Source organism: Neopelma chrysocephalum, unplaced genomic scaffold, assembly GCF_003984885.1.
Source record: "Neopelma chrysocephalum unplaced genomic scaffold, ASM398488v2 Primary Assembly neopelma1_22b, whole genome shotgun sequence".
Classification (NCBI taxonomy): Eukaryota; Metazoa; Chordata; class Aves; order Passeriformes; family Pipridae; genus Neopelma; species Neopelma chrysocephalum.
This window is the reverse complement of record NW_020897690.1, coordinates 23,685,699-23,712,561: the sequence shown is the minus strand read 5'-3', so window position 1 is coordinate 23,712,561 and position 26,863 is coordinate 23,685,699. Positions and strand designations below refer to the sequence as shown.

At 37.4% G+C, this 26,863-nt stretch overlaps 1 protein-coding gene across 5 annotated transcripts in view; it reads left to right on the top strand.

The window, feature by feature from the left end:
- Positions 1-26,863, top strand: part of CDH12 (cadherin 12) — a 399,245-nt gene that overhangs the window by 204,974 nt on the left and 167,408 nt on the right. The window contains exon 5 of one of the 5 annotated variants that reach the window (XM_027681921.1): positions 8,555-8,608. The exons of the other annotated variants lie outside the window; for them this stretch is intronic. The gene's annotated coding sequence lies outside the window, so the exon portion shown is untranslated. The remainder of the gene's footprint in view (positions 1-8,554; positions 8,609-26,863) is intronic. 5 annotated transcript variants of the gene reach the window in all.

Sequence of the window (26,863 nt, the reverse complement as noted above, 5' to 3'; positions counted from 1 at the left end):
ACACAAACTAGCTAGTAATATTTTATGAAAAATCTGACTCCTTTGAAGGGCTGATGCAAAGCAGACAGGGAAGTAATGCTCAAAATGTAGGATTTTACTCACTACCTTCTTAGTCTGAAAAAATTACTCCCAGTCTCTCTGTTGGTTGACCCCCAGACAGCAACTAAGCAACACACAGCTGCTCACTCACACTCCCCACTGCAGGATGAGGGGAAGAGAATTCGAAGGGTAAAAGAAAGAAAAATCATGGGTTTAGACTAGAAAAATTCAATAATTGAAATATAGTAACAGCAACTATTATTATTATTATTGTTATTATTATTATTGTTTAATGAAGAAGAAAATAACAAAGATAGTGAAATAAAACCCAGGAAAGAAAAGTGATGCAATGAACAGTCGCTCGCCACAAACCAACCAATGCCCACCCAATCCCTGAGCCCACCCAGGTCCCATGGCCAACCTTCCCTCTTGTTTATTGCTGAGTGTGATGCCGTATGGTATGGAATATCCCTTTGGTCAGTTAGGGTCAGCTGTCCCTGCTGTGTCTGTTCCAAACTCCCTGTGCACCCATAGACTATTCACTGGTGGGCTGGTGTGAGAAGCAAAAAAGGCCTTGATTGTGTGTAAGCACTGATCAGCACAAAAACATCCTTGTGTTATCAACACTTTTCCATCACAAATCCAAGATGAAGTCCCATACTAGCTACTCTGGAGAAAAATAACTCCACCCCAACCCAAACCAGTATGCTCTTCTGTGTTGCTATGACCTTTTCCATTTGGTAATATGGAAATGAAAAAAACTATTTTGACATTTCATTTTAAGATGTCATGCAGCAAAATACTGAAGGACTTGTGTAAAAAATTAAAAATTGACAGTAGGCTTCTGTAGGAGTCAGTAATCAGCATAATTCACAAGAAAACCTCAAAGTGACAGTAACAGCATGCACGAATGAAGGCAAAAGAGCTAGGTCTGCTTATTATTGTACAGGTAAATGTGACTTAGAAAAAGACATTGATGATCAGTCACCCAAGAATGATTAATTACTACCGTATTTTATCTTAATAGTAGTAATGAGCTACATATCTGTAAAACATTGAAATGTTTGTCAGTTATATTTTTTAATATAGAAGAAAAAAGATACAAAATTAGTAGTGTTTATTGATTGTATATCCCAAAAAGTATATCAGTGGTTCACCAACGGAAGAGAGGAGATGGCTTTTCTCTCTAACTGAGTAACACATTGCTAAATGTTCAGTCAAGCACAGGGTATAAAAAACACACATATCTAAGGAAGCAGAAAAGTTCTTATTTTACTCAAAAAGCAGAGTCAGTTGATTTTCTATGTAGGTACCAGGTATAGTAATTTTCCAGGAGAAAGGCTGATTCTGCCTGGGTGCATTGAGAGATTTGATTGGGGAACATGGCTAAAGGAATGTGACTTTTCACCAAAAGGTAATGATTTTTGATAGAGGTGGTAAAACAGAGGTTGTCTCCAAAGGTGCTGTCTGGGATATAAAGCAAGAAAGAGATTATGAATGCTTCTGCCATCTTCGCTGCAAGATCATAGCAACTGTATCTGGTTCTGAGAGGAGGAAAAGGAATGTTCTGGTTTAACCTTCGCTGAATAGACCAAGTTTCTCTTGTGAACACATTTAAAAGTAGTAGAGTGAAAAGAAGAAAAAAAAATTGAAAGGGGGGGATTATGTATTTTACTTTAACTTGAATTCAGTTAAAGTGATCTTTAAATGTGTTGGTAACTGCTTGCCACTAAGATATTATGAACATAAGGATAGGAGGAAGCTAAACATTACCTCTCCAACAGTGTTGGGAGCATCCAGTAGAGTGAGTCTCCATTTCATCTCCATAGATCAGACACCATAAAGATCAGAAAAGAAGGTGTGACCTTATACAAGAAATTTACTTTGGTGCCTAAAGATCATTAGTTTTTTGTTTACTTTTTTCTGTCAGCTGTATATACTTCCTAGTATATAGATAACATGATTATCACATTACTGGTAGTTAAAGTATAAATAGTAACTTTTACACTGGTGTAAAAGTGTAGATAGTTTGGGAACTGAATAAGAAAAATAATTTTTGATCAATATATAGAAATCAAATTCAAGATGATGCTTACTATGATGAATAAGTAATACTAAAGAAATATGGTCAGTTCATCTTCCAAATAATGGCACATATGCTGTAGGGTAGAAAAGAGCAGCATATATTAACCAAAAGCAGCAAATTACACACAGTGTTATTAAGATGTAATTGTTAAAAACAGAGGTTTTATAGTGGATAGTTATCCACTCTCTGTAGGGGGGAGAAGAGATCAATAGTATTCATGACACACTGCACTTGAATAATCAAGTTTCTTAATCTTTTTTATACAGAATAACTTGCCTTTGAACACTGCACAATTTAGAATAGCCACAAATTATAACTCAACAAATAAATTGCTGTTCATTTTCCGTAGATTGAGATCAACCTGAAAAAATGATATGAAGTATAGCTTTTCCCTTTTTTCTTTTTTATTTTCTTTTTTCCTCTTTTTTTTTCTCCTCTGGATGGCTTTCCTTCATCAAAGTCTCTGATTCATGCTCTCATGGAGCTTCTAAGATATTAACGAAACTGGTGGTCTTTTGGATGCTTTCTTTTTGATTAAGTGTGGGCATTTTAAGGTTACACATGTGATAGCTCTTAAAACCAAATGCACGTTGCATGTTCTGTTCATGTGACTCTCTGCAACACGAAGGTATCAACAAGTCACCTAGTTTTTAAGTAACGCTGAGATCTATTTAACCAATTTTGTAATCTTAGAAGTTTTTAAAAATTACATAACCTTTTAAATAAGAACCTTTTTTAATTTTTAAATTCATCACAGAAAGCCAAGAAGGACTAAGTTAATGTTGAACAGCGTTGGATTTAGTTCAAATCCTAGTTCTGCTTGCCTCAGTGGATTTTTTCAGATCACTTCTCTCTACTTTTGATTCCTTCTTTGTGAAGTGTAGTTGCTGGTATTCATATTCTATGAGCATCTGTCAAGATGTTTTATTCATTAATGCCTATAAAGTCATGTGCTACAAGCTGAAGCATTTATTTATATTATATACATGGCTGTATAAATGAACAGTCCTACTATATACACTACTCAGTATTATTTGCATCATTATTTAGCTTTTTTTTTTGTCTTTGGAAGATTATGAAAGTAACTTTTTATGTGGTAAATATATCTTCTGCTTTGATCTTTAAAAAGTTTTATGTCCATATTGTTCACCACCATCAAACTGTGCTATAAATAACCATACTGCTATATTATAAGTTTCTTCAAATTGTGTTCTCTTTACTAGTTATTAGTCCCACAAATGTGGTGTTGTTTGTGAGATCACTTGGTTTTTTCTTCCCAAAAAGGACTAAAAAATTTGAAAACCAATTTTTGGGTTGTAATGTATATTTTTGTTGTCCACCTGCCTTAACGTTACTACGCTGTGTCAGCTTTAGGGTTTTTTAATGAAATATTCAGGAATAAAGTTGAGGATAGTAGTAGTAAGATATCTATTAACATTGTAGCTGTAAATCTTACAGTAGAATTTCACTTGCATCAGTATTTTCACAAGGTGCATACTAAGTGTGTCAAATGCAGGGGACATAAACTCTTTTTCCTTCTGTAGTGGTTTGAGCCAGGTTTTTTCCCTCTGAAACTCAGAAAGTGGTAACCCCCAGGGGGTGGTGACCCTTGGGGTTTGACCCAATCAGTGCTCCTGCAAAATATAAACATATCTCTCTCCACCGGAAGAGAAGCGGTGGTACTTGTGAGAAGGAGAGTGGCCATGTTGTGAGAACCACGAGGAAGGGGCTCAGGGAGCCCTTGGGGGCCTCCGGCCCCACCCCAACCCCCAGCTGAGGGGCTATGTGGACTTGGAATGGTGTTGAACTGAACTAAGTGCCTGCGGTTGAGAAGTTGGAGGAGTTTTCTCCACTGCGAGTAGGCAGACGGAGCAGCAGTAGACACAGCAGCGTCCGAAGAGCAGTGGCAAAGAGCCAACTGATAAGGACCAAAGGAGCAGCAGAAGCCGACACAGAGGTGTCTGAGGAAAAGAGAAAGTTGCAGCAGGAAGAGAATCGAGACCACGGCACAGACAGAGTTCCGGGGGAAGAACTGAATAATCAAAACCCCTGAACTCCCTAGAGAGACCCCTCCGAGAAAGAGGAGGGGGTGGTGGACTGAGAGGAGTCCTAAAGTGCAGTATGCACTGCAGAGAGGAGCAAGAAGCTCAGACTGTCCTGAGAGCTACGCCAGGACGGCCAAGGAATGTGTGTGGAGGGGGTGACCTTGGGCTTCCCCCTCCTTGCTGCAACTTCAGAGAAGCTGGCAGCCATCTTTGAGTCAGAGCATGGGAGCTCTGTGAAGGGGCTTTGATTTCCCCTGAGGATACCAGACCATCACGAAGACCCCGGTGCTTCGTGATATGACCGTGGTGACGCAACCTTGTCTGGGGTCAAGCAGCCCACAGAAAGACCCCCGTTTTGGGCAGACGGAGGGTCGAGAGAGGCTTGGAGGCCTCCCTCGTGTGTGCTGGCAGAAAGCCAGCAACTGTTGCCTGGAAGAGGAGAGCCTGCTGCCTAGAGAGAGACCTGCTGCTGAGAGACTGGAAGGGGTCTTTTCTTCTTCTTCTCTCCTGGACTTTTATTTGGAGGGAGAACAGATTTGGCCCACTGTAAATATTATTGTCATGGTAGAGATAGAAATAGAGTTAAGATTATATGTAATGTATTATAGTATAAGTATTTATTTATTTGTACAGTCCTGTAATATATTCCTTTCCCCCTATATTGAGTCTTGTGTTTTTGTCTGGAAAACCCATCTCACATGGGGTTGAGATGTGGGAGGGGGGCTAGGAATCGGAATTGGATTTTGGGCCTTTTCAAACCATGACACCTTCTAATGTAAGCTCTGATAAATATTATGAACTGGCTTTTAAAGAACAGCATATGGAGGGGGTCCATGGAAGGACATTATCCCACATAGAAAAGAAAGCTTAGCAAACTCTTTATGTGAAACATAAAAAAGTGTTACCTATATCTTCCTCCAATGCAAAACTGAATGGGGTATTATTCATTTTTGTTTCCTCAACTGTGAAAAGATTTCAGAAACATTCTCCTTTATTATATTATTTTTTGTGGATGCAAAAGACTACAGTATGAATGTCAAAGAATGAAATTTTACTTACCTTGTGATTGACAGGTTTTTTAGAAGAATATTTTTATCTTTTTTTTCTCTCTTCCTTCTTCCACTCTCTTCTCTCTTTTACTTGTCTTTTCCCTAGTTGACTCTAGTGTTTGGAAAAGATTGTTTCCAGTGTTTCAGCTTCTAACTGAGAAATAGTTTTGTGGAACGAGCGAACACGTGCTTTTGAACAGAGAAATAAGCAGAACGAAAAGCACCATTAGGAAAAATGGTCCATAGTGACCAAAGGAATGTCAGGCTGTTTACCCAGGGCACTGTGCGCTCACAGCCCACTGTGCTTTGCAGCTGTTCTGAATAGAAGATATACTAACTGTCTTAAAATGTGTTATCTACAGTAACCATATGCAGAAGGAGGAGTCATAAGAAATTTAAAGGCTTTATAAGAAGTGTTCACAGAATTGCAATTACACTATATCCTATAAGTAAATTTCCCGAAATCATTGATTAAATTACTGAAATTTGCAGTACGGACTGTTTATGATGTTTTTCAATCTTTCTAGTATAAGAAAGAGAAAACTAAAGAATCAGTTTTTCAGGACATTAGGGAGTCTAGGAGTTCATTTCAAGTGGAACCAGTGTATACCGATTCTTTTTTTTTTTAATCTTTCCTTCAAGCTACATTTTCTTCTGAAATGAAATGAAATTTTAAAATGCCTGCAGATCCTGTGATCACAAAGGTTTGTTTCTTCATCCATATAATTGCTGTAAAATGGATTCTACAGAAGTGGAAAGAAAAATGGTAAATTATTTGTTGAACTTTTTTCAGCATCATTTTCACAAATATTCTTCTCTTCCCTTCATCCTTTTTCCTGATCAGCTTTAGCAAAACAAAAGGGAGTTAAAGAAATCACAGAAAGGGATTATAACCAAGTGATATGCTGTTGACTTCATGCCTCATGTAGGTGCAACAGAAATTTAGATTTTTCATTAGCATCCAGTTCTTCTGTTCTTCTTTTTCCTGATGTTTGACCATCCTTTCTCTGTTCTTTTTGAGAAAAAATGGGGGGTGAGGGTGGAGTTACAGTTTAGTCTGTGATTCTTCTTCTTAGAGGACTGGTCAATCAACAGCCATATGAAGTTGAAAGGGAAAGTGACAGATTCTGCGCCTTGGATGGGGTAATCCCGGATGTACATACAGACTGGGGAATGAGATGCTGGAAAGCAGTGCTGTGGAAAGGGACCTGGTTAACAGCAAATTGAATATGCAGCACCCTGGCTGCCAGAAGGGCCAAACATGTCCTGGGGAGCATCAGGTAAAACGTTGCCAGGCAGTCAAGGGAGGTGATTGTCCTGCTCTGCTCTGCACTGGTGCGGCCTCACCTTGAATATTGTGTGCAGTTTTGGGCACCACAATATAAGAAAGATATTAAGATATTGGAAAAAGGAGGACCATGAGAATGATGAAGGGTCTGGAAGGGGAGCCGTATGAGGAGTGGTTGAGATCACTTGGTCTGTTCAGCCTGGAGAAGAGGAGACTGAGGGGAGACCTCATTGCTGTTTACAACTTCCTTGTGAGGGGAAGCCGAGAGGAAGACACTGATCTCTTCTCAGTGGTGACAAGTGACAGGACCTGAGGAAACGGTCTGAAGTTGTGTCAGGGGAGGTTTAGGATGGGTATTAGAAAGAGATTCTTCACTCAAAGAGTGGTTGGACACTGGCTCCCCAGGGAAGTGGTCACAACATTAAGCCCGCCAGAGTTCAAGAAATATCTGGTTGATGCTCTCATTAACATGGTGTGACTCCTGGGGATTGTCCTGTGCAGGGCTAAGAGTTGGACTCAATGATCCTTGTGGGTCTGTTCCAACTCAATGTATTCTGTGATTCTTTCTCATCCACACCTTTTTTTTTTTTCTTTTTTTTGGTGTTATTGTTCCAGACTGTGTGAATGCTGTACTTTTCAACTGTATGTTTCCAGGCTTGTTAATAAACCTAAGCAGATTTTTGTGTCATTTACATTGATAAAAATCTGTAACAATGCCTTGCTTGTCCTTGGTGCTTGTCTAGATGTCTATCTGTGTACCTGAATCCCAGATCTTTTATCTTTTTTTAATTTTTAAGGTCTGATCACTGCTCAGGAGAAAATGTGTTTTCAAATCCTGCTACTTTGAAAGATCCCAGTTTGCTTTGTGCCTAGTGAACAATGAAGTGTCAAGTCACAAAAATTTATTACCGTTTATTGAGTTAAATGATGTTACTAAAAAAAAAAAAAGAAGAGAACAAACCAGCAAACCAGAACAAAGTAGCAAAAGAAACATTTTCTATTGGTTTGCCCCATTCCCCACATTGATTTTATTTTCCTCTGAGCTCCACAATGTCTGTGCAAAGGCAAAAAGCACATCTGCCTCCTTGAGAGGATTCTGTTTCAAGCAATGTCATAACCCATCCAGGCTCTCAAAGTGATATGCAAGACTTCCTTTACCCTTCTTTCTCCTCTACGAAACATTTTACGATGGAAGAGGAAGTGTTTAGATCTCCAGGTGATTTCTGCTCAGTCAAGCTAATTCCACTATCCGTTAGTCATGTTTACATCAGGCTAATAGCTAATAACTCATGTGGAACTCTGTAACCATCTTTAATCTTGTTCTTCATCCAAGCCAGTGCTCCAGGAGCCCAGCTTTCTCAGATTATTAATGGTGATGAGTAAGTGTCCTGTCAGGCTTCTGCTCACAGAATCACAAAGCGGCACAAGGTCAGACCTTTCAGACCAGCTCTTTGGCGTGACATATGGTAATCCCAAGTACCCCTCCTCCTAAGGGAAACAGCTGACTATCTCATACGGAGTCTCAACATAGTAACTGTTCTCATGCAATGTATGTAAACGATTACATAGCTGAATTTTCACTTCTGAAAATGTTGGAGATAGAGGTAGAGAGAATAGTGACTGATGAAAACCCTGCTGTCAGCTTAGCGGTAGGTGGTTTATATCCAAGTGAGTCTTTTTTGTAGTAAAATGATCTTACAGAAGCTTTCAGAATCCCAGTAGGCACACTGGGATGCTAAAGAATGCTCTCTGAATGAAATAAAACATGGATGAAACACTGTAAAGAAATTACTTTATAATACTTTCCTGTCTGACTTGTACCACCAGTAATACAGAGCAATAATAATTTTATATTAATTTGGTAAAATGTTTAGGTATGAGTACTTGAAGATATGAATAGTTACTATAATTTTCATGCATGTTTATGTAGATAGCAAAAAATTTTTAGTGTCGGTACAAAAATGTCAAATAACAGATTTAACCTTAGACTCTATTGGAGAAACTGAAGTACAGTAAAGAACTTATTTAAGCTGTTTCTATTCAACAGGGCAAGTCTGCTCTATTGTTACAAACAGAATGAGTGAGTGTAAGCAACTTCAGGGTAAGTGATCATGCTTTTCATCCTAGACAGTGCTCAAAAATCCTGTCTTTCTCTACTGAATTAAGATGATGTGCAAGTATCCTGTAAAGCTGCAGTTTTTGGAATCTGAACAGAGCAAGAGCAGACCTTGCTTAGGAACCTGTAGTTTACACAGTCCTGAAATGCTGAAGATACCTACAGGGATGTTACTATTTTTGTGACTTTTTTTTTGTTTTTAAAAAAAAACAACGAACCAACCAAAAAAATTAAAACCCTCCACCAAAATTATTTGGTCATGTAAGTCTGTCAGGAATGAAAAATAATTTCGGATTAAAATCATTCCTATACTATGTGCATGTACTATGTTCTGCAACAGTCTCTTTTATCCATCCCAATGTAAAATCTTTCAGCTTGAAATAGGCAACCTGACCCTTAACAGATACCATATCTACAAGCAAATAGTTGAATAAAAAGGAAAATATAGGTATATAGTGATATCTGTGAACTTGTGGATTGTCTCTTGGTGGAAATGGAAAGCAATTTGCTAGCTCAGTTAATCTTTAAAATTTGACTGTATCACCTTATTCTAAAGAACAATTAAAATTAACATTAATATGCATAATAGACTTGAAAATATCTTCAGACATTTGAATTGGTTATTTAGAAGCAAAATCTCTTTTCTTCCCCTTTTTCTTTCAAAACTATTCAAAGAACTACAGAATCATAGAATGGTTTGAGTTGGAAAGGACCCTAAAAATCATCTAGTTCCAACTGCTCTGCTATGTGCAGGGATACCTTCCACTAGACCAGATTGCCCAGGGCCCTGTCCAACCCAGCCTTGAACACTTCCAGGGATGGGGCATCCATCACTTCTCTGGGCAACCTGTTCCTCACTACACTTTGAGTGAATAATTCTTCCTAACATCCAATCTAAATCTCCCCTCTTTTACTTTAGAACCATTCTCCCCTCTCCTATCACTATCTGCCCACGTAAAAAGTTTCTCTAGATCTTTCCTATAAGGTTCCTGTAAGTACTGGAAGGCTACTAATAAGGTTGCTCCAGAACCTTCTCTTCTCCAGGCTGAACAATCCCAACTCTCTCAGCCTGGCTTCATAAGAGAGAAGTTTCAGCCCTCTGGTCATCTTCATGGCCCTGCTCTGAACTTGCTCCGGCAGATCAGTGCCCTCCTAGTGTTGAGGGCCCCAGAGCTGGATGCAGTACTCCAAGTGGGGTCTCACAAAAGCAGAGTAAGAGGGACAGAATCACCTCCCTCAACCTGCTGGCCATGCTGCTTTTGATGCAGCCCAGGACACAATTGGCTTTCTGGGCTGCAAGTGCACATTGCCTGCTCATGTCCAGCTGCTGATCCATCAGCATCTCCAAGTCCTTCTTGGCTGTTCTCAATCCCTTCACCTTCCAGCCTATATTGATAATGGTGGTTGCTCTGACCCAGGTGCAGCACCTTGCACTCGGCCTTGTTGAACCTCATGAGTTTCCTGTGGGCCCACTTCTCAAGTTTGTCCAGGTCCCTTTGGATGGCATCCTGTCCTTCAGGTGTGTCAGCCACACCACTCAGCTTGGTGTCATCTGCAAACTTGCTGGGTGCATTCAATCTTGCTGTCTACATCATTGATGAAGATATTAAAGAGCACTGGTCCTAAGACAGAGCCCTGTGGGACACAATATGGATAACGTATTTTAAAAATAAACAACCCCCAAAGTCAAATACAATAAAAACTAAATTCTGTTAAGCATTTTTCATTTTTTTTTTGATACAGAATGAAGTGTAATCTGTTTAACCTAATTATCTTTATTGTTTCCCTTTCTTAAATTAAAAACACCAGAATTTGAGGGGCAATGATTTGGTAAGACAGAAATCTTAATTGGTGGCCTTTGACCCAAAGCAAGGAACTGCTGTTACTGTATGTTATGGGGAAAGATGAGAGGAGAACACAAGTGACAAAAGTGGGGGGAAAAAGCAAAGCCAGCCTTATGGGCCCCATGGAGGTTGGTTTGCTAGCCTTGAGAGATAGAGCAGGTGTGAGCATAAAGGTTTGCCAGGAAACTTTGTGTTGACAGAAGGATGGAAATTCATGCAAATAAGTGTTTCATGTCACAACTTAGCATTTAATAGATGAAAATTATGTTGATTTTATAGAATTAAACTGTCATTTTATGGAGAGTAATATTTAGAGCTGCTCTGTTTGATGTTCAATCATGTGAATATAGGTAAAGCTTGCCTTCAAAATCTTTCCTTCCAAGTCCTTGCTCTTCCTGCTGGGTTCCAGGAGTGCTGTGGCCTCCTTTGAATAACTCTTTCTGTGGTTGAACCTTTTGTGCATGTAGTTGCCCAGTTTCTGGAGTCTCCAACTCATAAGGCCATTGCCCATGAGTTACAAGAGATCTTACCCTAGAATGCTCTATTGTATTAAAATTAGGGGTTTTATATCTTTCCTGTTTGAAACACCTTTTTTAAACAAATCTTGGTTTACAATTGTTCTTAATTTTAAATTAGGATTACTCTAAAAAGCTGATAATTCTAAAGGAGAAGGAATCTGTTGTTGTTTGTTTGCTTTTTTTAGTTAGGAATAATGCAGAATTTACAAAGAAAAGACAACATTTCAAACTGTTATATTAGTGAAAAAGTTTTGTTTTGTTGGGTTTTTTTACTTTTTTAGTTTTGAGGATAATAGACATTTTTTCCTTATGACTATTTTAATTCCAAAATGTTTTAATTTGAATCGTATTTTATGTCTGAAAAAATCTATTTTGAAAAACTCTGAAATGTAAATATGTTTTAAGAAATATTTCCTCATTTTGTTTCTAAAATAGTTTTTCTTTTCTAACTTAGTTTAACTAACAGTACCACTTCTGATAGGAAGTTTTTCACATAAATTTTCTGTCATATTTGCCTTTCATCAAAAAACTGAAGGACTGTTCAGACCTAAAAGTTTAAAAAGAAAGAGTTTTCCACTTTACAAAGTTTCCTACTTCATATAATCCTAACCTAAATCTAATTCCATTATTTTTCTAGTCTATGCATTCCTCTTCTCTTACTTTGATTCTATTTCCTGCAAACTAAAAAGGAAGAATGTTTTAATTTTCATTTGGGGAATTTCCTGTGAAGACCTATCAGAATAACTCTTCCAGTGAGTTCCAGAATTCTACAGTACAGACATAGCTCTCCACTCCACACTATCAATAGGATGTAGTATCATATGGGAGGTACATTCTTGCCTGCCCTGAAATCCTGGGGTTTGTGATTAAATTTTTCATGTAAGAGGACTTGCATTGCGTTGAGTGAAGGTCCACCACAGTGGTTAGCCTTAAGCTTCTCTGTTGTGACCAGAAATCAAAGCAGCTATTAGACTGCTAAAATTTCCCTGGGAATAACCATCTTCTGAAATCCAACCTGGCATCACCATAGCTGCTGATGGGCTGGTGTCAGGGCTGAGATTTTTTTACAGTCAGAAAGTTTCTGACTTCGGGAGGTACATCAACTTGTTACAGGTCTTGGGCTTTCTGGCCAGCTCCTGTTTGCAGGAACTGCATGACTTCAGTTCCTGGAACGTAGCAGCAGCTATCTAACACATCCATATGGCTAACAAAATATTCACTACCACATCACTACTGAATGCTAAATCACTACTTGAGTGTTGAAAGACAGATTTTGTTTTTGTAAAATTTAGGAGATATGTCAAACTTGTCTTTGGAAGTGGTCAATATTTAAATTGTATTTATCACTACAATACTACTAAACAGTATCAGAAGAGAAAATATCACGGGAGACTGTTAAAAGACTGGTCGTTTCAAGTTGCTATTTGTCTTTTCTGCTTTCATAATGTTTGCTTTTGGAATTTCTCATTTTATGGCCTTTCTAGTTGTGCTGTACTTTTTAAGTACTGCAGTAAGAATTTGATAAGCAAGGACTATTTCATCCATTAATAACTTATTTTTCAAAAATTCAAAATTTGTACTAGCATCTATTGGGTTTGCAATTTATCCATTTAGTCTTAAATTTTCATCACGTTATTCCTCTTGCACCACCCTCTGTAACCTCAAGAAGCTTCTTGGTCACACTAGGATTCATTTTATTTCTTTTCTGTGTCAAAATTAAATCTATAGTTCTACTTTTGACAAGAGAAAATTTAAAAATGAAGTGTGGAACGTAAAATTGCTACAACAAGGGCTTTAAATCTAAAAAATAAATGTCACTGGCACACAGTCAAAATAATAGAAAGTGCATGTGAGTTTTGTATGGGGAGATTATACTCTTTGGAATAATGCATTATTTTCAGGTTTGATTTTTTTTTTTCAGTGAAAGAATACATTTAATTTTCTTATTTTCACATCTAAGCACTGGAGCACTGCACTTTGTGGAAAGAGGAATATGTACCAAGTGGCTATTTGTTTCTTTTTTCTTTGCTGGCAAACTGCAAATTTTTTCCATGGAGACCATGGTATGGGAAGGGAAATTGCACCTTAAAATACCTGAGGAAGTCATAATATTCCCAGCATCCTTCAGAAATGCTTTCTCTGTTCATAAACTAGGAGTGGAAAGGATTTTTACACTTTACTGGGAAGATTAATTTATGTTATTCAGCAACAAACATATTTGGTGTTTTTCTGAGAATTTACCACTCTTAGGCATGCCAGTAAGGAAAACAATTTCATTTTTCTTAGGTATATACACAAATATATATGTATATATAATATATACATATAAAATCTCTGTATGTTATTATTTATGTATACATATACACATAGAAAGAACACAAAATAAAGGGGAATATATTGTCCTGAATTTCCTGGCCTGAAAACCAAAGCAAATATAGTTGTCATGAAAGCTTTTTCTTAATTAGTGGGGAGCTTGTATCATATTAATGACTGAAGATCATTTTATTTTCGAAATAAATTAGAGATAATTAGGGACCTGAGGGTTTTACCTTGATTTCCTAGGAGAAAAAGAAATCAATAATAGCTTGTTAGGTGAATTTGTACTACTTGGCTTTGGCTTTGCTCTGAGAAAAATAAACTTTTGTTTTTTTCTTTGGGAAGTGGAATGTTTAATCTTTGCAGACCAAAAGGGATGTCTGGGACGTCAAACTTTGCTACCTCCCTTAGGCTGAAAGGGACATCAGCTCTGAAAGTCAATTTTAAAAAGTCTTAGTTTTGCTGCAAATACTTGAAAAAAATAGTGTTCTTCAAACATATGAAAAATGTGAACTAAAGCATGAAAGATGCTGTAGATGTTTCCATTACTCACACAAGTGAACTCTGAGTTTTAACATGGCATATAATCCAACTTCCAATACAAACTGATTATGAAAAGATATATTGTACCCTATGCCAATATGTATCTAAAAACTTGATATAATTTTTCAAAGTACTTTGCACACATAACCTTTGAAGCAGACTTCTTTAATTTATGTGCCTAACTACAAAATTTAATGTCTTGTGTTAAAATGTGTTTGCATTCTAACAAGAAAAACAGTCCGATCTCATCTCTTTTTCCTTTTCCCTCTTCTAAATACCAGTTCTAAAATATGCTAAGAGAAAAAACAGCAGTGAAGAGAGAGAGATAGGGAAGGCAATTAGTAAGGAAGCAGCAAAGGAGTGAGTTAATCGATGTGTTGACATGCTGGAGTGCTGGCACAGTATTTTATTCTTAATTTTTATAACTTGAGCCAATACGACAACTGGGATGCTGCACAGTTGCTGACACTCATCTGTGTATTTACGGGGCAATTAGCAATTCCCTGCACCTCATCTGCCGGTTTTCTTACATAACAGTGCTATTGTTATTTCTCATTAATAGTAAAATATTAAAGTCTCTGTAAGATGGCTGAAAGTTCTTATTTGCATAACTATTATTCAGCTTATTTCTGAACAAAGACTAAGTCTTTTTCATTGGTTAGCTGAGATCCATTTTAGCCACCTTATTAAGAAACAATCACAACAATTCTTTCTGCTCTGATTGTCTGTTGCTCACAGGAACCGCTGCCCCACCAGGCTGCCAACTATTGCCCTAGATGCTAACTAGCTAAATATTTAATTATAATTAGTGATGCTTGAATACCATAATGATGGCTAACACAGGTAACAGAGAAGTACAGCTTTTTTTACTGAGCTGGGAAGAGCCTTTAGAAGGTATAGTACTTTCTGTATTTGGGGGTTTTGTATCCTACAGAATTAATTGTTTATTCTGTGCAAATGGCAACACTGAATCTTGGAACCTTGTTTTTCATTCCTTTGGTGGCAATAGATTTGTTTCTGTACTTTCCATTATTACTCAAATAAGTTTAGCAGAAACTCCATGATATATACTCATACATACAGGGATAGCCCCCTTTCCCAGCACTATCAAAATATCAAATTGTTTACCAAAATCTCAGATTGTTTATCTTAGTGCCAGTCCAGGTTTTGAAGTGCTCAACAAGGATTTTGTTTCACACACATCAGGTGACAGGTGTGTCTGCTAGACTCCTGTCTTGTCTCCCTCTTCCTTTGGTCTTTACCTGAAATTTTGTCTTTGTGTCTGAATGAAGCTAGCAGGTAAATAAGTGGAGACACATCTGACAGTTTAGCAGATGCTGAGGTACAGAGTTGCAGCTAGTGAAGTGTGGTGGTTTGAAACTCTCAAGGATCCAATTTCTAAGTTCAAGCCCCCCTCCCACAATTTGTCCCTGTGAGAGGGTTTAGTGATGGTATGGACTTGATATCTTTTTCACTTCATATGGAGAGTTTTCAGACAAAACACAACCGTTCGCTATTGGGGGAAGGGGAAAATATTTACAAGGGTTTATTTATACACACACACATATATATATATATATATTTACATTGAATTAAATTCCTCTTTTCCTTCAATAAAAGTCCAAGAAGGAAAGAGAAAAGTCTTTCTGTCACTGCACAGGCCACAGTTCCTTCATTTCAGTTTTTTGTGGCACTGGTTAGTGTCCTTCATTTTCCTGAGGCAGCAGATTGAAGTATGGCAGTCAGGATTTTGGTTCTTACTTTGTGGAAATTCCAACCCCGAGCCCGAGCCTTCGGGGGATTTCCTTGTAGATCTTCACTCCTCTTGGGGTAGAACGTTGAAGGCAGCTTTCAGTTCAGTCTTACCAAAGCTCTTTTGCTCTGTCTCAGCTTCCCAGCATGATAGAAGCAGCAGCAGCAGCAGCAGAGGGCACGGCCACCTCCCCCGTGTTCCATCCTGGCTCAGCTCTCAGGATGACTCCGGGTTTCTCGGCTCCTCTGTCTCACTCTAGCTGCTGCTGCATTTTGGGACTCCCTAGAGGTTTGGAAGTCCACCCCTCCTCTTCAATAGGTCTCTGAGTTTTGGGAAATGATACAGTCTTACCCCAAACCAGCTCTGTTGAGTTTTCCTCTGTTTTGTTGCCAGCTCTCCCTCAAGCAGGAACATCTCTGCGTCTCTTAGCCGGCTTCACATTATCTTGCTGCTACTGGCTATCTTTTGGCTTTCAGCCATCGCTGTCTCTGTTCAGGGCTGCTCCGCTGCCGCTTTCAATGTCTTCTGCTGCTGCTAACAGTAAGGAAACTCCTCCAGCTCTTGATTACAGGACCCGGTCCAGCTTTGACACTACACCAGGTCTCCCATAGCCTCAGCTGGGGGCTGAGGGCCCTTGGCCCCCAGAGGGGGCTCACTGGCCCCCTGCCTCCTCGTGGCTCAGATCATGGCTACCTACCTTCTAAAACTACTTCACCACCTTCTCTTCCGTTTCTGTGGGTATGTAATTTCCATAGGGCACACGTGGACTATTGATTGGACCAGTATTATCAGTGGGGCAAACCATTACTACCCCAAAGAAAAGGTTTTTTCAAAGCACCACATGAAGCAATTAAAAATCCTAGTTGCTCACATGCATTTTCTGCATTATGCTCTATCTGCAAATCCAAAGGAGTACTAAAGCCAATAATGGCTGACATTATCTAAAAAGTAAAACTTTATTCAGTTTCCAAGTTGCAGGGTTTGGGTTTTAATGCTCTTTAGTGCCACAAACCATAAAAAATGTGTATGTGTATCAAAAGTAGTTAAAACAAAGAATTGTTTTAGCTCTTTTGGAAATTAAAATAAGACCCTTCCTGGGGATAAAACCCTCCCAGAAATTTCAAAAGCTATAACACCAGAGAAAATTTTATCTAAAATGAGGTAAAGTCATAAAAGCAGTTCAGTTGGAATTTTTCTAAGCAATAAGATTTTACCGTCTTTCATATCATCAGTTGCTTTTAACACCTTCTAAACCCAGCAAAGCAAATGCTTGATTTTATAGCAAAATAATTGTTCACTTTTTATTTCTGAATTATGTAATAAAAAACGAGAAATAATTTTACCATCTCTGCTAGAGAAATGTAGGAAGCTGAGTAAATTTTTAAAGAATATTAAAGATATAAATGAATTAATTTACAGATATATTTTTTAAAACTCACTATGCAAACTGAGCTTTCTTGACTTACATATGAAGATTTTCCAGGTAACAATTCTGTCACTAAACAGAGTTTGTTCATTAGAAACTTTTTTTTTATTATGTTTACAATAAAATGTGGCCACAAACCATTAAATTTAGGTCTTTGTATGAAAAAAAGTATTTTTCATATAAATATTTTAGATGTCACGGGTGAGCTAATCTTTTTATCCATTACATTAAAATTCTGCCTTCCAAATAGCATTTATTTAGTGTATTTAATATATGTTAGGTATCTGCATGTTTACTGTTATTTGTTTGTAAATCTTAAGAGTACAGAGCATATCTTGTTCCCTGAAAGCATTCTAAGGATTTCAGCAGGCGTTTGAAGTCTATACTGCCTCTGAAAAATCAAAATACTTTATTTAGGAGCAGAGAATATGGAGCATGAGGTCCCATGTTAACAACTGTAATAACTAATAATAATAAAAAGAGGCTAATTCATTTATAAAGGAGAAATTAAGAATTTAATTGAAAAATTAACTGTAATCTCTAAAAGTCCCTGGGCCTTTCGAAGACTCCTTTCCTAGAAGGAAGAGGGTTTGACAAATGAGAGGGTTTATTTTGGTTCACTTACTAGCTTAACATAAACAACAAAAGCTATCTCTGTGAAGAGACTTGGTCCTAGTGCTTGTGGATGAGGCTTTGAAATTCCAGGAAAATAAGAAGTACCTGCTGCTAACGAATAGAGCAAGGAAGACTTGCTCTCAGCGAATGAGGACCAGGCTGGGAGCACTTTAGCAATAGGGACATACACATGTGCATAGGGCCTGAAGTGTTACATCCATGGATGATGCGGGAGTTGGCTGTTGTCATTGCAAGGTCACTCTCAGGTGTCTTTGAAAGGTCATGACCATCATGAGATGTTCCTGAGGACTTAAAAACAGCAAACGTCACCTGTATCTTCAAGAAGGGCATGTAGGAAGTTCTGGGGAACTACAGGCTAGTCAGCTTCACTTAAGTCCTTGAGAAAGTAATAAAGCCCTGGAAACCATTTCCAAAAACATGGTGGACAAAAAAGTAGCTGAGAGTAGTCAGTATGAATTTACAAACATGAAATCATGCTTAATTAACCTGTTAGCCCTCTATAATGAGGCAACTAGCTTGGTGGATGAGGGAAGAGTAGTGGATGTTGTTTACTTTGACTTTAAAACAGCTTTTCATACCGGCTGCAAAACAATCTCATAGAGAAACTGGTCAAGCACTGATTAATTAAGTGGATAGAGAGGTGGATCAAAAACTTGCGGAATGGCCAGGCCCCTGGAACAGGTTGCCCAGAGAGGTTGTGGAGTCTCTGTCTGTGGAAAAAAAACCTGTCTAGACATGGTTTTGTCCATGTAGATACAGCTACTTGCTGTAGCTGACCCTGATTAAGCTGGAGGGTTGGACTGGATGAACTCCAGAAGTCCCATCAAACCTCAACTATTCTGTGTTTCTGTGATTCTGTGATTAGAGAAACCACAGAGGGGGTCACACTTTACCCCACATCAGAAGTTACATCGAGAGAAATACATGTTTATTTCCATCAAAGCAATAGCTCCCTTTGTGGTTTTTCGGTGCAGAGTATTAGCCTTCCTTCCAGCTTAGTTTTTGGCCCAGTACTCTGTTTCTACCTGGACAACATATGTGTATCTCTGGGCTGTGTCCTCTAGTAAGGTTAATTCACCAGTTTTAGGGAAGTATTTGATTTAGGTTGCTCCAGATTAAATGTGTCAATCTTTCTGCCTTGAGACCTGAAAATATTTTTTTAGTACAATAGGACTTTGCCCTTAGCAATCACAATATATCTGATTGATTGGCTGCAATCTATAATACTGCACGTATGACATTATCCTCTTGCCATAATGCTGCTCTTTGTGAGTTCACCTGAGGTGCAATTTCATCAGAGACTATTTCAGCACTTTGTTTCACTGAGCTTAACCTTAAAAAGACATTATTGATTTCTTATCTAAACCACAGTTTTGCAGACTGCAATAACTGGACAAATTTATGTTTATTATTAAAAAAAACACATATGCAACATATGCAATAAACAAGCTGCTCATTACATGTCTTGAGGTAAGTTATATAAATCATAAACCACCTTTCCACCACACAATTACATTTTTACTGTAGTGTAGAAGGAGTTCAGACAAAAATAAAGGTAAAACTTCACTTAAATTGCAAACACAAAAGAAAAACAAACCACTACCTTTTATGAAGATAATGACTTTAATAGTTTCTGAAAATATGTGGGTTTTTTTATTAATACTTTTTTATCTAACTATTGAAGCAATTCAAAGCAGGGTGTTAAGGGTGAAGCATAGTAAGATGATATGGTTGCAATTATAAGTTAAATCAGTGCTAACTGAAAATGGCTTATGACTCTGAAAATGGCTAGAAATCTTTATTAAGAAATAAAAGTGCTTTTGAAATTGTAAATAGACTTATTTACAATTAAAGAATTGATGAGATTTTTCATTTAAATTTGTCTATTTCCTGTATTTTCTGTAATGCTAGGAGAAGGGACATACGTGCATGAACAACAGAACAGAGACAAACTTTATTAAATTAAAACAGATACATTAGTGAATGAAATTATGGAAATATATTCACACTAGTTAACAAAGACCCACTTGTGTACCACATGGGAAAAAGGGATCAGTGAGAGGAAACCTCCAATAATTGATGTTGCTGGGTGTGAGTGTTATACAGATGACAAGACCAGACTCTTTTCTAATAGATTTTCTTCTTGTCCTTTTAATTTAAAATTTAGAAGGGTACAAAAGAATCTAAAAGGAAAATTATTTTCACCAATAAGATTTACATTTATTTCTCTAGACAAGACAAATAGGGCTTCAGTAGTAAGTATCACTGAAATGAGCCCTTTATTTCCTCCTGCACCACCTCATCTATTGTCTGTGCTGGGCCATAATTGCTGAAATTCACAGCAGGCATCTGTTATAAAATTACTCAATTCATTACCCTTGAATTTGGGAAATGAACAATTGCACACAAGAGACATGAGGATTTATAATGATGAAAGTGAGGCAGGAATATTGTTTAATCTTTTTTAGAAACTGTATACAAAATGTCTCCTGGTTTCTTTTAACATCAAGTTTAATCACTGACTTGGGCTGGGAGCACTCCCATGTAGACTTGAGAGCAGAGGATTTTACTTGAGTGAAAGGTTTTTTGATGAGAGACTAGTTATTCACATACAGGCCTGATATTTGTTGAGTTTTCATGAAACAGATCTGATTCTGAACAAAAATACAAATGAGGATTACTTTGGCTGTATGCACCAGTTAGAATAGCTGATGCCAGTCTGACTATATCTTGCCTCTGTTACTCCGATGACCTTATATCCCTGTGCAGTAATGGTGGGCAAAACAAAGAAGACTGTTTTAAAGCATCTACATAGAAGCCCTAGAGTTACTAGAGTTACTATTTCTGACATTTTAAAAGTCATGAAGAAATTATTTTTTTTTAGTCCATCAATGACCAGAAAAGAGTCATAGGCTCATTACAATCGTTGGTTCTACCAGCAAATATAGGTAGGGTTAGAACAAGTCAAAATGAGTTGTGAAAAGAGATAAATTACTAAGCATAGGAGTTATTTATTATTGAGCATTGGAGTAAGCCCAGGATGGAGTAAGGCCTGAGCTGATGTTCTCACAGTTAAGAAAATCGATGGGTTATCTCACGCTTGTTGTCTCTGGGCCTACCTGTTAAAATTCACAAGATTAATGGCTATAAACCTGTTGGTCAAAACTGCTGTCTACCATTTCTTTCCTGAGGAGGGTATTATCCTTTGAAATTACGTAAGTCAGTACTGTTAGAACGAATCTATTAACCTTTCAGAAGACTGAAAGTCTGAAAGTTGGACTACAGATTTCCATAGTCTAATATGGAAAGGAATATTAGGAATTATTACTTCTTAATACTATGTGGAGGAAGACAGAGACATTTAAATCTATGTTATTGAAATTGCAATAATTGGCAATTGGATACCTATATTTTCAATTTTAAGTGTCAAAGGTTATACACTAAGTTTATATTAGGCAATAATTGGATCATTATATCTATAATACACAAGCAAATGCCTGCAAGAACTCACTTCAAAATACCTATCTTTGAGTTAGTTTTATAATGTAGTATATTTATATAGTCCTTCTAACACAAGAAACTATAATAAATTGTTTCAAATTTATTATAATCAGAGTCTGACCAATAGTAGAAAATCTTTTAATAATGAAGTCTTAAATAAAGTATGTTTGCAATCTGAAGTAATTGATAGAATTCTTGACAGGCTGGGAAAAACAGAAATATACTAAGGAGCAACAAAATAATATGTTGCAGAAAACATTAAAATGTTCTCATATTTATTTCAGTGTCTCATATTATGTACAAAATTATAAATATATATGAGCTGCAGCCTGAGATTTGTCAATTCTTCCCTTACATATATTGCTAATGTGTTGAAATGTTTTGATTTATTTGCCTTTCTCTTCTTTCCCCCATTTCATATATTTATTCAAAAAGCATAGAAGGACAGTAGAATGAAGGATGGTTTCCTAGTTGTCCATGCTTTAGCACTGACATTGACAGATTCCTAGCAGAAATGAAAATGTTTGTGATTTATCAAAAATAAAGATTCTAGATCATTGACAAAGTAGGTATGGATTAACCATAGTACTTTTCTGAGACAAACATGACACAAAACAGAATAAATATAAAATTGATGACACTTCATCATCTGACCATCTTTGTAAAGGAAACTTTTTTTCTATTTTGAAATGTTTTGTTTCTTCTTTTTTAGCTAATGATTACACAGTACAGCTGCATTATATATTTACAGAATAGTACTGGCTTGGATTTGAATCTCACCAAAATAAACATTAATTATTAACCCGGAGCAAAAATTTCATTTTACCTGAGTTAACTTTCAAGAGTTCAGTGAACCATGGAGACTTGTATTTCCATTTTTATAATTAAAGTTTCAGTGCTTTTTTTTTCCTTTTTTTTTGTTGTTTTTCCAATTATCTCCCTGATATTCTTACGCATATTTGTGAGTTAGAGATGATAATTTCCCAGGTAGAGGATGGTGGCTCAGAGGCTTATATTTAAGTCATAAATGATCTCCTAAAAGTATTGCTAATGATGAAAAATGTAACACAATATGTGTAAGTAGTTGCATACGGAACCAGTTTTTTTCATTCACATAGAATACTTTTATATTGCTCCTTTCATCAGTTTTTCAGTAAGCCTGAGCATTGTACTGCTACTTTCTTTTTTTTTTTTTTGGTATTATGTAACATTTGATTTTTATTATGTTACCAAACCCTCTGAAATAATCACTTTTCTTGTATGCTAAAAAGGCAGTTATTAAAGAATATCTGTGAAACTATAATACTTTTGTTATTGTAAGGCTTAGAAATGCCAAACATAAGTAGACTCCTCTCTGATGTTAGGCACTTCATAAGTATGTTTACTGGGTATTGATAGAGCATATCACGTTTTTTTGAGCTGTAATATATCTTTGTGGCAACCTCGCTGTGAATGTGCTTACAAGGGCAGTCATACTTAAAGATGGGGGACATCATGCTCATCTCACTTTAGTTTAATGCCAGTAAAAACTCAATAGAGAAGTCCAGATTCATATTGGTATCACTCCTGATATCTGTAGGCACAACTGACATGAGAATTGATCTTGTAACTCAACAGAGAAAACACAGCTCTGCAGAGAATGATTGAATAGAGAGAGAGAGTGGATTTGGCAGTCAGATCCAAAAATCATAGCCTTAATCAAACTCATATTATTCTTACTAAGATGAATAATTAGTAACTTCATATCAAGCAAAATATTTGACATGAAATACTAAGATTTGGGGGCTTTTGTAATAGAATTTAACAAAAGGAGAGCTAAAGTCACCTTACTACAGGAGAAATGCTGTCATCTACTTGTTGTTTAGTAGCTCACACAGTACAGTTTTCATCCATATGATGACATATCTTCCAGAAATACCAAGATTCAGCTTCCATTTGTGCACTCTCTGCACATATTTCTCACATTTAATCAGTGCTCTCATCACTAAACTGCAGAATATTCGGAGTTGACTTAGGTGATTTGGTGCCTGTTCTCCAACTTCAGCAATTTCATATGAACAACCTCTGAAGTAGGTGAACTGAGATTCAGATTTTCATCTTTGTGAGGATTTAATCCATATAGCCAGAGACCCACCCTAGGTTTCTGTACCAGTTTTGACTGGGACAGAGTTAGTTGTCTTCATAGGAGCTGGTATGGGTTTGTGTTTTGGATTTGTGCTGGAAACAGTATTGATAATACAGGAATATTTTATTTATTGCTGAGCAGTCTTAACACAGACTAAAGGCCTTTTCTGCTTCTCACACCACCCCACCAGCAAAAAGGTGGGGGTGCATAAGGATTGGGGAGAGGGCATAGCCAGGACAGCTGACCCCAGCTGACCAAAGGCACATTCCATAACATGCAGAGTCATGTTCAGCAATAAACTAGGGGGAAGGTTGGCCATGGGACTGCTTCTTGGGGACTGGCTGGACATCAATTTATTGATGGTGAGCAATTATTTTCATTTGCGTCACTTGTCTTTCTAGAGGTTTATTATTTTACTTTTCATTACAATGTTGTTGTTTTGTTGTTGATAATAATAATAATAATATAACAATAATAATGCAACAACAATAACAAATATTTCCATTACTGTTGAATTACTGTTCAAAAATTGTTCTTTCTGAACCCACTTTTTTTTTCACTTTTATTCTTCTAATTCTCTTGACCCCATCCTGCTGGCAGGGAGAGTGAGTGAGGAGCTGTACGGTGCTTAGTTGCCGACAGAGGTTAAACCAGGACAGTTTATATAGCTTACTGAATCTTACAGAAAGGGAGATAAAGGAGTAACTGGTTTGGATCATGTTAAGACTCCATCAGGTAGAAACACTGATTTATTTTTTTTTCCCCCCATGAGAGTTACCTGGCGTGGATTCCAGATGTTACCCTTGTCAAGGGGGTTCTGTAGCTGCACACGTGGGACTTGTTTAATCTGTTGAAAGTCTTCTGACTTGTAGGATGGACAGATTGAGAATTAAACTCCTTGATAGTTCGAGGTTTGTAATCTGTTTATTTGTAATCTCCCTCCTAACCCCCTTTTTGATGTTACCAAGTATTTCCTACACTAACTAAAAAAGACCAAAGGAAGAAGGAAGAATTACTTTTATTTCCAAAGTGTCTAGATAGGTTGTGAAGTTTGAGAAAGTCAATCTCACAAAGAGAGATGGACATCTTGAGTCTAATCAAAAGGGATTTCTTTAATTAAATAACTTTGTGGATATTCACCTAAACAATTTGCCTAAACTCAGAGAAAGAAAACATATGAACAATATGAGAGGTGAACTGAGGTTTGCCATATCATTTTACCATTTCTTTAGCCAGAAGATATATTGTCTCAAATGCTTTAGCAGTTAATTTTAATAGATACCAACAGCATAGACTTTTTTTCCCATTGTTTTATTTTCTTTTTTGAAATTATTGCAGAGAGGAAAGGTTAGGTGGTCAGCTGTTACATTGTGTCCATAGTTATAGATCTTATCTGGCTTTCCTTCTGGCATGATCAACCATTTTACAGTACCATCAAGCTTTTTCAAACCTCTTGATGGGTAGGAAGATGGTTGTTTTACATTAACTCTTATTTCACATAAGCAAAAGAATTCTCTATGCTGATAGATTTATGGTTAAGGTGGCTGTAGAAATGTTCCCACCATCAGTGCATAATGGATGCTTTGTCAGTAAGCATTTTACCTCCGTTCATGGAGGTGCAATTATCAGCCTTGCTGACTGATGACACTTTTGAGTGCATCATGGAGCTTTAGTGTTTCCTGCTTGTCTGCATGTGACTGTGTAGTGCATCTGTGGTCTGATCCAAGTAGATACTTCATACAGATCTGCACTGGTTTTGGCTGGGATAGAACTAATTTTCTTCATAGTAGGTGGTGTGAGGCTGTTTTGAATTTGTCCTGAAAACAGTGTATGTAAGACAGGAATGTGTTAGCTATTGCTGAGCAGTGCTCATACAGAGTAGAGGGCATTTCTGAGCCTCATCCCACCTCACCAGCAAGGACACTGAGGGTGCACAGGAAGTTGTGAGATAGCCAGGACACCTGACCCCAGATATTCCAGACCATATGGCCTCATGCTCAGCATACAAAGCTGGAGGGCAGGGGAGGAGAAGAAGGAAAGGGGGAATGTTTGGAGTGGCAACGTTTGGAGTGATGGTGCTCTGCTCTCCTGAGGATGACTGAACACCTGCCTGCAAATAGGAAAGGGGTAAATGAACTTCTTGTTTTTCTTGGCTTGCATGTGCAGCTTTTGCTTTATCTATTAAACTGTCTTTATCTCAATACATGAGTGTTTTCACTTTTACCCTTATGACTCTCTCCCCCATCCCACTGGGTGTGAGTGAGCGAACAGCAATATGGGGCTGACAAGATCAAAGATCATTTAGAGTTTCATTTCAAATACTTCTCTAAACCAGGACTTATGTTCATACTAGTGATTGCAGAGGATGTATGTCCTCTTTAGAAGGGATAACCTGTGCCAAGCTTGGTGAGGTGATTTGTGTCTGTGGTACCATGACTCCAACTGAGTAAGGGTTGTTGCAGCAGCAATGGCATGCATCAGTTTTGCTATTCCAAAAACATTCCTTTGCTCAGGCTGTTTAGACTAATGGCAGTATAATCCAGGTAAGAATCAAAGTTCTTGCAGGAACACCATTTATACTGTATTTTGTTATTCTCAACAAATAATCGCAGTAGTGATATTTTATTCATCCACTCGTATTTCATGAGTTTCTAAGCCTGCAATTTGGGAGATACAATAAACACAATCAAGATTCCCTAATTATCATGTTTTAACAGATTGTCCATGCTTGCTGCTGGGTCATTTCATTTTTTCAAAATGTGGAAACGAATAAATGTAATCTCAGTGTATAAAAGCATGTGTAGGGGGTAAGTTCATACAGGCTCTCCCTCTGTAGCTCTCTTTATGGATTAATTAAGTCATGCATAATGCTACACAAATCCCACACAAGACAGTTGGAAGAAATGACTAGCAATAGCTAATATCGAAAAAAAGCAAGGTCTAAGAAAAATCTAGACTTCTGTACCTTCATAATATATAGGAAAGAGATGCATTGAGGATGCATGTCCGTTCACAACTCTCTTACTAGATAAGTATCTCTTTATGAGCATCAGAGGAAACAATAACTTAAAAATTTAGGAAATATGGCACCTTCCTGATGCATAATTTTTCTTATTGGATTTCTAAATCTTTATCTCCTAGTTGTCTTAGCAGTTTTCTGGACAGACGTACATTAAGTGTACTGTATTTAAATGTCTAATGAGTATATGACAACATAAAAGCACCAAGACAGGTTTAGGCATCCTGGCTGGAAAACTGACACCTATCTTAAATAGAAAATGCAAAGCAATAAGCACAGACTAAAAGAAATATATATATTAACCTTTGAATTGCTGTAGAAGTTCCATCTGTGTTATTAAATACATTCTGTCAGGTCAGGCTTCCTCCAAAGCCAGCAATGAAATTATGTGGAAGAAGAGGTGGTGGGGGGAGACCCTCTGCCTCAGTTTCCTTCTGCATAAGGGTTACAGAGCAGAAAGCTGGTGTGATTCTTCCAAGTGCCAAAGTATTGGATTCTCAATTACTTTTCTTCCTGAGCCTTAAATTAGAAAAAAAGAAAAGAAAAGAAAAGAAAAGAA